Consider the following 13,277-nt stretch of genomic DNA (forward strand, 5'->3'; position numbering starts at 1 on the left):
AAATATGGTGACTACTGACTAGTTGTTAATGCGTTAAGTTACTTTTTTCTTTTTTCGATTGAGAAAAATGCGTTAATTTACAGGAGTAAAGGACTCCTGCTAGTTGCTATCACACTTGAGTTGAGTGTTCTTCGACCCTGAAATAATGTAGCACCAAGCTTGAAAGAGCCGACACCTTAAAGTGATGGACATATCTCTTTCACCTGACAAATTTGATGAGATCTTGATCTCATCTCATAAAATGCAAGAAGATGGGAACACGTTGTGCTTGACAGATAGATGTTATTATTATTATGCAGTGGCAATGGCAGAGTTCTAATTTTCTAGCTCTGGCAGTGGTAATGGAAGCTAGCTCTGCTCAATTGTGTGAATTCAATCACTCTGTAGTGTCAGCAGTAAAGACTCAAGAGATGCCACCCAATCAAAGGGTACTACAATGCTTCACATTTTAGGTGTTAATTTCACATTTATGGATAACACAAAAAATTTCACAAATTTTCCTCACGTTGGAATCCCCCTCTCTCTTATAATGAAGCTAAAGTCACACAAAATCCTTCTAAATGAGAGGAAGATCAATTATATTTTCTAGATATTAACACTCATTAGATTTGAGCAGTGTCCATCTCGAAAAGGATGAACAGATTCTAATTTTTCTCTAGAAATGGCAATCCAAGTGCCATGTCCTAAATTGCTAAATTTAAGGGATCAAGATAATTAGTATTAAATAATGATTGATTCCAATTTAATGAAAAAGAGCTATGTGTTGTGGAAGAATGTTTATTCAACAGACATGATATTTCTTTTTGAGCCTAAGTGGTTTACACATTGCATTAGTAAGAGCTCATGAGTCTCATATGTGTTGAGACTTAAAATAGTTTTTAACTTATGACGTTTTCTTTTGGTGATTACTCTCATATGTGTTCTAACTTCTAACCTCATTTGAGAGACTTTTTACTTTCTAGTGTGCTAAAACTCTATGTGAAATGACTCTTTTGCCCTCTAATCTACATTTCTTAATTTGTCCGTTTCTCTTGCACAAGTGGGTATGGTCCACCCCACATATTGAAAAACAATGTAAGTAAACTAAATCTTGACCCAACTGTCCGTTTTATTGGGTTCAAGTTGGCAAATTTTGTCAATTGCATGGGCCATATGTGTTCTGGGCTTAAATTACTGGTGATGATGTTATGGGCTTATTTTTAATTTGTTGACAATTCTCTCATTCAAGCCATTATCACTTCAAGCATTTCTTATAAGCCATTATTTGAATTACCTACAAAAAATATTGTCAATTATTAAATTGCAATGTTTTCTCTCACTGAAACTAATTTTGTTTCAGATTCTTTTGCCCAAGTCCATCGATTCAACTCGATGCTTGGAATGGGGAGACAGCATGTGAGCCATATTTGGGTTCGACCAGCTAAGTTGGGCCAATGTTCCATCACTTTAAAGCCCCCACTTGGTTTACAAGCTCACGTGACCAAGCTCAGCGGTATTCATGCACTGTTTGATAGCTTATAAATGTATACGTGATTGTTCATTTTGTCGATATGGGATTGGTACCTCATAGTCTCCACCTCTCCCGATGTTTTGAGGTTTAGCAATCTCTATTCTAGCAATTAGGGGTGTTCAGCAAACCCATCAAAACTGACCTGACTTAACCCAACCCACTTAATTTGGTTGATTTTTAATGGTTGATGGGTTGAGTTGGGTCATGAAATTTGTTTCACAGTGGATTAGATTGGGTTCAGGTACTGAGATTTACAAATCTGCCTAACTTGACCTGACCCACCTATATTTAATATATTTTTAAAGTTTTTAAAAATATATTATATAATTATTTATTTATTTTTTTCCCTCTTCTTAAATAAAACTTGTTGGAGGCTGTTTTTTGCGCGTAGCCACGTGTCTTTCGCAGGAGGGTTGACTTTGCTAGACCCGAATTTGTTTTGAGGAGTTCAATTCTAAACTCGACATTGGGCCGCATATCAGGAGCGAACGTCATAAGTTGAAACTCTCTCTCTCTCTCTCTCTCTCTAAAAAAAAAAAGAAAAAAAAAAGATTGAGACATAATGGCTTGTCTTGATATGGTTTGTGGTTTCAACCGTATGATCACATCACTTTATATGGTTTGTGGCTCCAGCCGTATAGCATCAATGAGCTAATAACATTCCAGTGGCATAGTAACATTAGTTTAGTGGTGCAATGATAATGAATTAAAGCATACTTAATAACATTGTTATTGATTTCATTTCGTTCCGGCCGGAACGGTCGAAATTTTTCGTACCGGTATGCAAACTGGTACCGGAATACCCCACGTTCCACCTCGGGTCAAATTTCGGGCCGTTTCAGTCTATTCTGGTCATTCCGGCCAATTCCGGCCGAGATGCAAATTTCGGCCGGTACCGGATTTCTATTATTAACTTTTTCTTTTTAAAAAAAAAAAAAAAGGTTTTATTTGGGAGTTCTTTTGATGATGAATTTGATCCTTCTCTCATGGATGATGATGATGAGGAGGAGTAAATCTTGTATTATTTGATATTTCGTTATTGTCTTGTAATCTTCTTATTGTGTGATGTTAAATTGATGTTATATTTCAAGTTATTGATGTTTAAGACTTAAGAGTTAAGACTAAATGGTTTGTATTATTTGATATTTAGTTATTTATTTATTAGAATTGACAATTTTATGTTCTACAAGAATATATATAAATTATTTTTTAAGAACTCTGAAACACCCTGAAACGGTATGCCGAAATCGGCCGGTATCGAAATATTCCATTCCATTGGACAAACTGAAACGGGGTCCGAAACGGTATTAATAACAATGCTTAATAATGTAAATTTGGAGATAAAGACACATTGACTTATCTTTATGTGGTTTGTGGCTCCAGGCGTATAACGTCAGTGGACTAATAACATTCCAGCGGCACAGTATGATATTATGATTCCTTTCATGATGACTTCATGATTGAAGGAGAAAAATGGGTGCAACTGGAGGGAGAGAGAATATGTCTAGCCATGTGCATAGGTTGGTTAAGTTTATTCCCTTTATCATGCACTTAAATGATTTTCCCCATGTAATGCCCTTTTAGTTTTTAGTCAAATATGAGTGATATTGTCTTCCACTATAAGGGCTTTTAGTATTATAAGTTTGTGTCTTTCATAAGAAGGGCTTTTAGCGTTATGAATATATGACTTCCATGAGAAGGGCATTTGTAACATGTTTTTGGAAGAGTGTTTGATATCTTTTAAGATGTATGGAGGTGGTAAGAAATATATATGTTTTGTGAGATATAAGAGAAGTATGTATATTTTTTTTTTTTGAAGAATGTGTTTGTAGAATATATGGAAGTATGAGGGATATGGAGATTAAATGTAGTAAATACATGAGCTTATAGATGTTGATGGAGTTTTTTTATTTTTTATTTTTTGGGTGTTCTGTCATGGGTTATGTTGCTTTTTAACAAGAGAGATTTTGTAAGAGAATTGGAGAAAGAGATGGAGATGTGTTTATGAGCAGCAAAATGATGAAGTTTCTGAATAAGAGAGTGAGAGAGTAAGTATATAATGGGTAATGGGTCTGTTGTGCTGTCTTGGAAGAGTTGTGGCTTGGTCCTCTTTATATAGAGCCAAATATGTAACTAGGTTTAAATTAGTTGAAGGGAAAATTAGCAAATAAAGATAAGTCTTTGGCGAAGTAATTTATTTATTTAGAGGGTTTTTGGTTTTTAGCCAAAGAAGAAAGTTTGGAATGCTAAGATTGCTGGAAAAGTTGTACAGTTGTCTGTCACAACTAACATAGATGTACAATAGTAGTTGTTGTAGGCTTGTAGCTAACAACTGCATAGTAGTAGCTGCTGTAGCAGTTGACACTACTAGATGATGTTAGCTAAATGGTATCTTCTACTGGAGGAAATATTTAGCATTAAATTCATGGTTTGGCTGAAAATGGTATGATATCTTTTATGTGATCTTTCTATTTTTGGTAATGTAGTTAGAGGCTAAGGATTTGGGTTAAAATGGTAAGATTTCTTTTTTGGGATGTTTGCTACTTTGGATATGGCAGTAAGCTGCTGCGATTGAGCATTAATGGGCTAATGATATCATTTCGGACATGTGTAATTTGCTGGAACTATTGCAGCTTCTGCTAGAGCCGCTATTGGTGCTTTTTGGCTAAGTTTCCTCTTTTGGAAAAATATATGTTTAGTCCATGGTTTTATTACAATGTAATTTTGGTAAGTAATAAACTCATTGGTTGATAGTTGATGAAGCTTTAGAGGTTTAGTTTATGGTCTCTTTATATTATGACCAAATCTTAGAGAGCAAGGAGGGCATTTAATGTTAGATGAGATATTAAATAGATTTCTTATGTTTAGAGAGAGCCAATAAGGTTTAGGCATGCGTTTGGAATTGATAAAAATAAAAATATAATTTATATGAAATAATATAATTAGATTATATGATGAATATTAAGTTTTAGGTAAAGAGCAATGAGGAGTTTTATCATTTTAAGTGTTATGTGATATGAGAGGCTTACCAGATATTACCTATTGTATACTAACCCGATAGAGTTTAAATCGTTTGAGATTTACTGAACATACTTCTTGGTCCTCCAAACCACAACTTCCAAAGTTCTCCTGATGAGACTCATGAGCTTGGATCATGAGTTGAAAAATGAGATGCTGTGCCATAAGCTTGAATCATGGGCCTTGATGAGATAATATCGTCATGGGTTTTGAACCATGGGCTTTGGTGTTGTTTTGTGTAAATATGGGCTCTTTGGGGCTTTAAAAGAGATTTTCCCAAAATCCATGATAATATTGATGTGGTAGGGGTTGCTAATGAAATGAAGCCATCTGGTGTGAAAATTTAACCTCAACAAAACCCAAACCCTAAGTTCTTATCATATTGTTTGTGTTTGTTTGGTGTTATGTCATGATTATTTGGTTATAAATTTACTCTTATTTGTGGTAGTGTTGTTCTAATGCTCAATTTAATAATAATAATAGTAATTAAAAAAAAAAACTATCCAACTCATGGGTCCAACCCGATCCACGTGGGTTGGGTTGGGTTAGATTTTTTTTAAGCCACCGTGGTGGGTTGAGTTAAAAGAAACTCCTCAACCCAACCCATGCACACCCCTACTAGCAATTGGTTTTTGAAATCATAGGCCATGCTTATTTAGACACAATCTTTGGCCGTGCTACTTTGAAATCATTCATAGAAAAAAAGAGGCATAATCTCACTTGTTTTATTCCTATTTTGTTCATTGCAAGCCTTTTTTGTACAAGGATTTTTATTTGATATGTAGAAGAATAGCATTCTATTATCTACACATCACCAACACAAAATTATGCTATGAGGTTTTTTCAAAACTATAAAGAAGAAGCTAACCCATTTTTTACAAACTTACCCACTTACCTATGGTTTTTTTAGAAATGAAAGGAAGAGGAAGTGGTTGAAAATTTTAGAGAGATGTTTCCTATGGAAAAACTAGAGAGAGAGAGAGAGAGAGAGAGAGAGAGAGAGAATTTCCTAGTCTAGAGAATTTTTTAAGGCTTTTTGTGTGTGTATCTTGTCTATTTTTCCAAAAAAGGGGGAAGGGTATTTATAAGAGGGGAAAACCAAATGGATGTGTTTCTGCACACCTCCACATAGCAGCCGCATGGTGACATGCGGCCACGTGGGGTGTGTTGCGCAACACCCCACTTGGCATCTCCTAATTCCTCTCTAAGCTGTCTTATTTCGTATTTTTCCTGATTTTGGTCCAATATTCGTGCTGCTGTTTAGATGCCTTTCAAAGCTCATATTTCTTTGCATTTGGTGTCACTGGAAAGGTTTGGATGACTACCTTCCATAGGCTTTGACCTAGTTTGATTTGGAGTTACAATTGTAGAGATATCACGTCTGGAAGAGAGGTAATACAGTGTAAGAAATAATGCAACAATTTTCTTGGACAATTCATTTCTTTCAATTTGTAGTAGATATTTTCGAGCCCTCTTTATGGAAGATATTTGAGACATCAAAATTCAATCTTTTTTAGATAGATTGCTCTAACTGTTGCTCAGTTGGTACAGTTTTTTGTGCAAAAACAGCCCCAAAAATAGCTCTTTTTGACATGAAAATAGTGAAATATTTAATTAGGGTTTTGGTATTTTATTGATATCTCATCTATTTGAACTTCAATTTTGGTCCATGATAGTTGTTTTCGAAGGGAAAAATATGATCTACAAGATGGTCCAAAATATATCCCGATTGGATGATCAAATCAAAAATTCAACTTTTTAACCATCCCAAGTTAGGGTTTTTGGTCTTAATCCTTGCCAAAAATGGCTAAATTGACTTCAGATTTTGTTTCATCTTCCGATTGGGGTAAATTATGTTGCTTTAATTTATTTCCCATTTTCGACTTTAAAAATTATGGTTTCACATTTTTTGAGTTTTAAAATATTATTTTGAAGCATTAATTGGGTCTGGACAAAATATGGTTTCGACACAAGTGTCATCAATTTAATGTCTAAACAACACTTGAACAAAATGTTTGTTTAAAGGAAAATAATGGTCCAGTTATGTTCAACACAGAGTGCCATGTTTGGCCATTATAAGTTTTAGCAAAAGCCCAATGGGTTCTTTCCTTGCCTGGAGCAGGCACACCAATAAACTTATAAGCTTGAGATACGCAGGCAAGGTATTTATCAATTATTTTTGTACAAAACATGATTTAAGCTCTGTGCCTCACTAACATAGTCACCACTCTGCTTATAAATACCAAAGGTAGCATCCTAATACTGGTCTCTAGTCAACTAATCAGTTTTATGCCCCCCCCCCCCCCCCCCACCCCCGCCGAAAAAAAAAAAAAGGAAAAAAAAGAAAAAAGAAAAGAAAAACACTAATCAGTTAGGTCCATTGAAGCCTAATTTGTGCCTAGACATATATGTGTTAGTGTTGGCCATTAAGTTGAGTGCTAAAATCAATGTGTGGGATTCAATATGCCAAGATCTAAAAAGTGCATCCACTATCTTTGGAAATTCTTATAAACAAAAGGGTTGTTTTTTATTTTGTCATTATTTTTGTGTCTAAGAATCTTGTTCTTTGAGAAAGTCAACGTGGATAGAAAACATCCTAGCGAGACTTGGACTTTCAACATGTTTAGTTTAACAATAAGCTTGATACTAGCCAGGTTTTTTCGAGTGATAAATAATATAGCCATATGAATTTGAACACTTTAGCTCTCACTAATACAGCAAGTGTAGGTTACTTAGCACTGTAGAAATTTGGTAGACAAAAGATGATTTGTAGATGCACAAAGAGTAATAAACCTTTCCAGAATTACATTTATTCCCCGTTCAATGTACATATGTCTCTGGTAGTTTAGCAGGCCATGTACAAGCTTTCACATAGACTACTAATATTATATGATTATATCAACTTGTGAGGTTACATTAAACCTGCATTGAAGCATGGCCAAAGAAGCCTTTGCATTATGGTAGTTAAAGTTCAATTAAAAAACCATTGCAATTAGAAACTACACTTCTATCGATTGCTTGCTAGAACCCTATGGAGTATAACTGAGATTAATTTGGAACTTAGTGGAATAAATGGCAGTCCTGAAATTGACAAATCTCTTTTGAACAAAATTTTAAATAAAATTTTGACATGCCTAATATATTCATTTTTGTCTTTTATCAGGAAATGATCTTTTTTTTTTAATGAAAAATAATATATCAAAGAGAAACAAGCAAGGGCCTCAACCATCTCCAACTTGAGGGACAAGCACCCAAGAAGGAAGAAAGGAGATAGAGATAGGCCCATCTCAATTACAAAAGGCCACCCAATAGGCCACGTTGTTAGACAAAAACTTTACAGTCTGAGGAACAAAAATGAAATCCCAAAAAGATAAAGGGGTAAGAGCAGCTTTCAAATCAAAGAAGAATAGAACAGACAAGCAAGGGGGAAAAGCATATAGGTTAAATAGGGCTTCAATAGGAATGATCCTATTAATTGTTCATTATCATCTTGGGATATTTCATTTTCTTGGAAAATTTGTTTTATGCATTAGGCCTGAAAAAGTACGTAGACATCATTCATGAGTACACTTGCCTTTTTTGTGTGTTTATCCATTCCAGCAATACATAGTCGTAATCATTAAATGCTTTTGTCAAAAGATTATTATATAGCTGAGGAAAGCCAACCCCCACCATATGATATGTTATCATTTCAATGTTTTGTTTTATTCATTAGCCAAGTAAATTTTTTTTATTTTTCTGTTTAGGGATCCTTGGATCTGTGATCCAGTTTACCTGAAAGTTAATCTTACCTCTGCGCAATAGAGAAAGGTTTGAGATTACAGATAATGCTTTGATCATCATAATATTTTTTGATAATTTAATAGTTACAATGAGGGAGGGGGATTTGAAGTTTAAATATCTCAATTGAAAACACTAGGAGATTTGAGCTATCTGACTCTTGACTTGATCATCACATTTTGTTAGTTTACGAATTTTGTCAATGATATAATGCTTTTGCTTTAAGTTTTTCTCATTTGTTAGAAATTGGTGCTTCAATGTGTATTCATTGTTTTTCATGTGTCTTGAACCCATTCTTGAGAATTACCCATTCTTGCTCATATGATTGCTCTCCCATGTTTAACCAGAGATTTCATGGATGGTTGACGATCATATGGCCTCGAAATGCAAAAGAAAATCCTATGGGTAAATAAAGGATTGTATTTTTGGTGTATCTATTGCAGAGATAATACCTTGTGAGAAGTCAATTCATAAGATATTAATATAACAGCTAAGGACACCACCTAATCCAAAAGTTTAAACCACAGAGATTTGGTCCAAGTATGTTATATTAACCACTAAGTCTTGTCATTATTATTTCATGTGAATCATCACTTACAAGTATAAGTCCAATGGTACCATCGTGCATGAAAGGATACAATGGAGTATTATTATTATTATTATTATTATTTTTTTTTGGGTTCCTTTAGACATATGCACAATTTAACCCTAAAGGGCTCAGCCAAAACCAGATATTGGTCCTTCAGTAACGAACATCCCCAGCTGCTATTATCGAAATTGTCTCCACGACTTCAACCTTTTTGGTAATTAGATATATCAACGGAACGCTCGATGGTGATGTCTTTGTTGTACTTAAGGTTTGGCTTCTGCTGCTTTTAATGGTAACTATGTCAATTGCTGTGGACAATCAGATGCCCTTCAACAAGCATGGGGCCTCATCTCCTTCACAAAGAGTAATCTACAAGAATGAGTGAATTTCGGCCAGGAACCTGCCTCATTCTCCTAGTCTGACCATGGTATACCTATTAGAAAAAGATTTAATATCTATTACCCAGTTTTGCAAGAGATCAAGTATTGTAAGAGAGAAAATGCATATATCTAATATATTATCAATACTTACCTTATATATGTGACATTTTTTTTTTTTTTTTTAATTTATGATAATTAACAAATGTGTGTAATTCAAAAGGTTTTAGAGCTAAAGGTTGTTTCTAGTGCAAAATGTTCTCATTCCACAATATTAAAAATCTATCACTAAATATATTGCAAAGATAGCATACACACATGGTAGATTATGAATGTTGTTAGGGTTTTAAAGTTCACTTTCTCTCAACTTAATTCCCATCTTTTAAAATTATATAGATGAATTGAAAAGTTCAAGCCTTGCTCCAAAGGCACTCCCTCTTCTTACAAAGGTGTGTTGATGGTGAAACTATATTTTCGAAATTAGAGGTGTCTACGAGTTGGATAATGTCGGGTTTATGTTTAATCTGCACCCGACTAGATTAGATTGGGTGGAGGAAAACTCAACCCGCTATCGACCAATAAGGATTGGTGGATCAGGAACTTCATGGGTGGTGTGTGGTTTAGTCAACGCTGATTAACAACAGGGAGAGGTAGAGAAATGCTTAAAACATCAAAGATTTCATGGAGATCTCACCAAATCCAATAAGATCTTGCCAGATCTAGCGAAGATCTCACCAAATTTGGTAAGATCTTGATAGATCTATTGGAGATCTCACCAGATCTAGTAGAGATCTCATCAAATTTGGTAAATCTCCACCAAAATCGACTTTTTTCCGCCAGATCTAGTAAGTCAGATTTTGGTGGAGGAGAACCACCACTCGATTCACCTGTTTTGAATGCAAACACCCGTCGTCAACCAATAGAATCGTCAGATTAGTCGTGGTCTATGAACAACCCTCTTCAGAACCCACTAATGTGTGTGTGTGTGTGTGTGTGTTAAAATTAGAAAAAAAGAAAAAAAGAAAAAAAAAAAAGACTTTTAATGTCTAAAAATACCTTCAAAAGATTGTGGTAATTCACTGATCCAATCACATCAACATGGATCAGCAACATAAGTGCTTTCTCTTTCTTGTTCTTCCATGTCTCTTAAAGATTCTGCTACTTCTTTTGGCCGTCCTTGTTCTCCTCTTCTGCCACTTCTAACAATATGTGTTTCTCATCTAAAAAATCATTGAGATTATAATCATCCAATTCCAAGTTTTGGAAGTTGAAGCCTTCAAATGCACATGATCAAAACAGACTTTTGTTGGATTTATAGGAGGATAAAATAGTTTTCAAGGAAACCAAATTTTAGAAAGGCACAAAAAAAAAAAAAAAAAATCTTGGAAAATACGGCGTAGAATCTAAATTTTTTTGAAGTAAATATAATTGTTATATGCATGCATCACATATGACAAGAACAAATGTCATATTCTTATTGGTAGTTAGGAACGTGCACACACACACACACACACACAAAGAGGGGAAATAGTGTAATACTGAAGTAATTAGATTCATGAAGGGAAAAGAATAGAATTTTGGAAACAGACTTGATTGTAGTTTAAGAATAAAATTTCACTCAATATTTTTTTTTATTGGAAGTGAATGATAACAAATCCACCATTGGATTATATTTTCTTTTTATATTCTTCATTCTTTCGAAATTCTAGAAGATTAAATTTCAATAACTATGTCATCAATCAAATGTTTAAATTTTAATTTTTTGTATTTTAAAATTATGTACAAAAAATTATTTTATGGATTGAATGATAAATAAAATCCGATTGGCACAAAACATGACATATGTGTTAAGAATATAAAGAAAATTCAATCCAAAAATTAGAATATGTTTTTTAAAAAAAATGTAGTAATGTTAAAATTTTTAGTGGATGTTGTAATCTTAGGTTATAACAAAGTTTGTAGCCAAACTTTGTCACAAAAACATTTGCCAAATAAGTAAGATTTTTAAGATTAGCTTAGTAGAATCAACCTTTACTTTTTTTAATAGTTTTTTTTTCCTAAGTCATTTATTTAATATAGGAGAATAATTTAGTTGCTAAAATCATAAAAATGACAAGTTTGGATGCTTACAAGATGCAAAGACTAAAAAAACAATATTTTCTTTATTGTCTCAATCTTTACTAGCAAAAAAAGAAGGATATTGAAATTTTAGAATATTTTTGCATACTATTTTCTATTACCCTATTCAATATCTACTAAGAAAATCAAATTTGATTAAGCACACTTGTACTAAAGATAAGTTTTTCGATGAAGAGGACAAAATTGATAATTTAGACACCTAGGGTTGTGACTCTGAGTGATTGGAATCAATATATTAGAATTATGATTAAATACATAATTTTTCTCAAAAAATAATAAATTAAATAAATGATTAGATTCATTATTTCCTATCAACATAAGCTGTTGGGATAATTAGTAATTTTTCATAAAACCAGAGCAAGAAGTCTTGAATTTTATATTTTTCTCCACTCGACCTTCTATTTGAAATGTTAAAAATTCCAAGTGGTTTAATTCATTACTTAAACTTTTTGGACAATCAATAATTTATTACAATCTATTTGTGTCTGGCTTTTGGTATAATTAATAATTTATTACAATCCATTTGTGTTTGAGTCAGGTAAATGTGTAATAGTGACTAATGAAGGATGGATTTCAAAATAAATAACAAATATTAACTTATATTACTACATTTATTTTTACCATCAACATCCTTATATGTCAGCACTCACGCTACATTCTATCAATAGTCAACCTTTAACTAAAAGAAATTACTTAGCCATCACTTTATATTATCGATTCTTTTAGAAATAATTTAACAATTCACAATAATCTAATAAGTTCACAACAAATAATATCAATGTTTCACATATAATCTCGATGCATTTATATAAATTTATTTTAATAAAATATAGACATTATTGGTACATGATTTGTATTTGGAATACCAAAATATTATATATATTAGAATCTAATTAATTTTATTTATCCCTTTACTAATAACATGTGGATCTCTCTCCAAGATTTTTACTTATTTTGTGTTGGACTGCTGACATTTGGTGAAAATGGCCAAATACCACCATTTTAAGAAATTTGTAGCAATTAAGACTGTTTCGGAACTAAATGGGAATCTACCACTTTTTATGCACTCGAGCTCACTAAACTCGAGTTCCTAGTTTCATTCCACCGTGGCGCTACTGACTTGGAATTTGTGCAATTAAAAAAAAAAATAATGTGGTACTCGATCTTGGTAAACTCAAGTTCCTTGTAATACTCATTATTGTTTTTCTAAGGTACTCGAGCTCACCAAGCTCGAGTTCCTTGTAATATGGAACTCGAGCTTGGTAAACTCGAGTTCCTTATAACTTTTTTTTTTTTTTTTGGATAATTGAAAAAATAAACATAAACATTTGGATATGTAAGTTCTTGACTTGCGTTTCTAAGAGGAATGTGAAACATTTTTTTATGTATATCTAAATTTTTGGCTGATGATGTGAAAGTCGCTTTGGCAACTTTTTTTCTTGGTAAGTTGTAGCACCCTATGTTTAGATATTGTTTACTGTTTTCTCGTAAAACATCTCCTGAAATTGTGTTCTCTAAATTTAAAAGCCAAATTTGTATGCTTTTTCTTGTTTAAATTTCACAATAATCGAATCTATATTTCTGCATTGATAAAATCTGTTTTTACATTAATAAAATTTGCTCTTTGTACGTCATGTTTACTATATATTCAAATCTGCTTACTACATTCTTAAAATCTGTTTTCTGCAGTGATTAAAACTATTCATTGTTTTGTCAAAAAAATTGTTCACTATTTTCTACATAAACGATTTCTAGGATTTTACATAAAATTATTTTCTGTTCAGCATTATTTAAAAAATTGTTCACTCTCTTTTCTGCATAAATTATTTTCTGTTCACTATTTAAAAAATTGTTCATTGTTTTC

The sequence above is a fragment of the Quercus lobata genome, chromosome 4 (assembly GCF_001633185.2).
Source record: "Quercus lobata isolate SW786 chromosome 4, ValleyOak3.0 Primary Assembly, whole genome shotgun sequence".
In the NCBI taxonomy this organism is placed as follows: domain Eukaryota; kingdom Viridiplantae; phylum Streptophyta; class Magnoliopsida; order Fagales; family Fagaceae; genus Quercus; species Quercus lobata.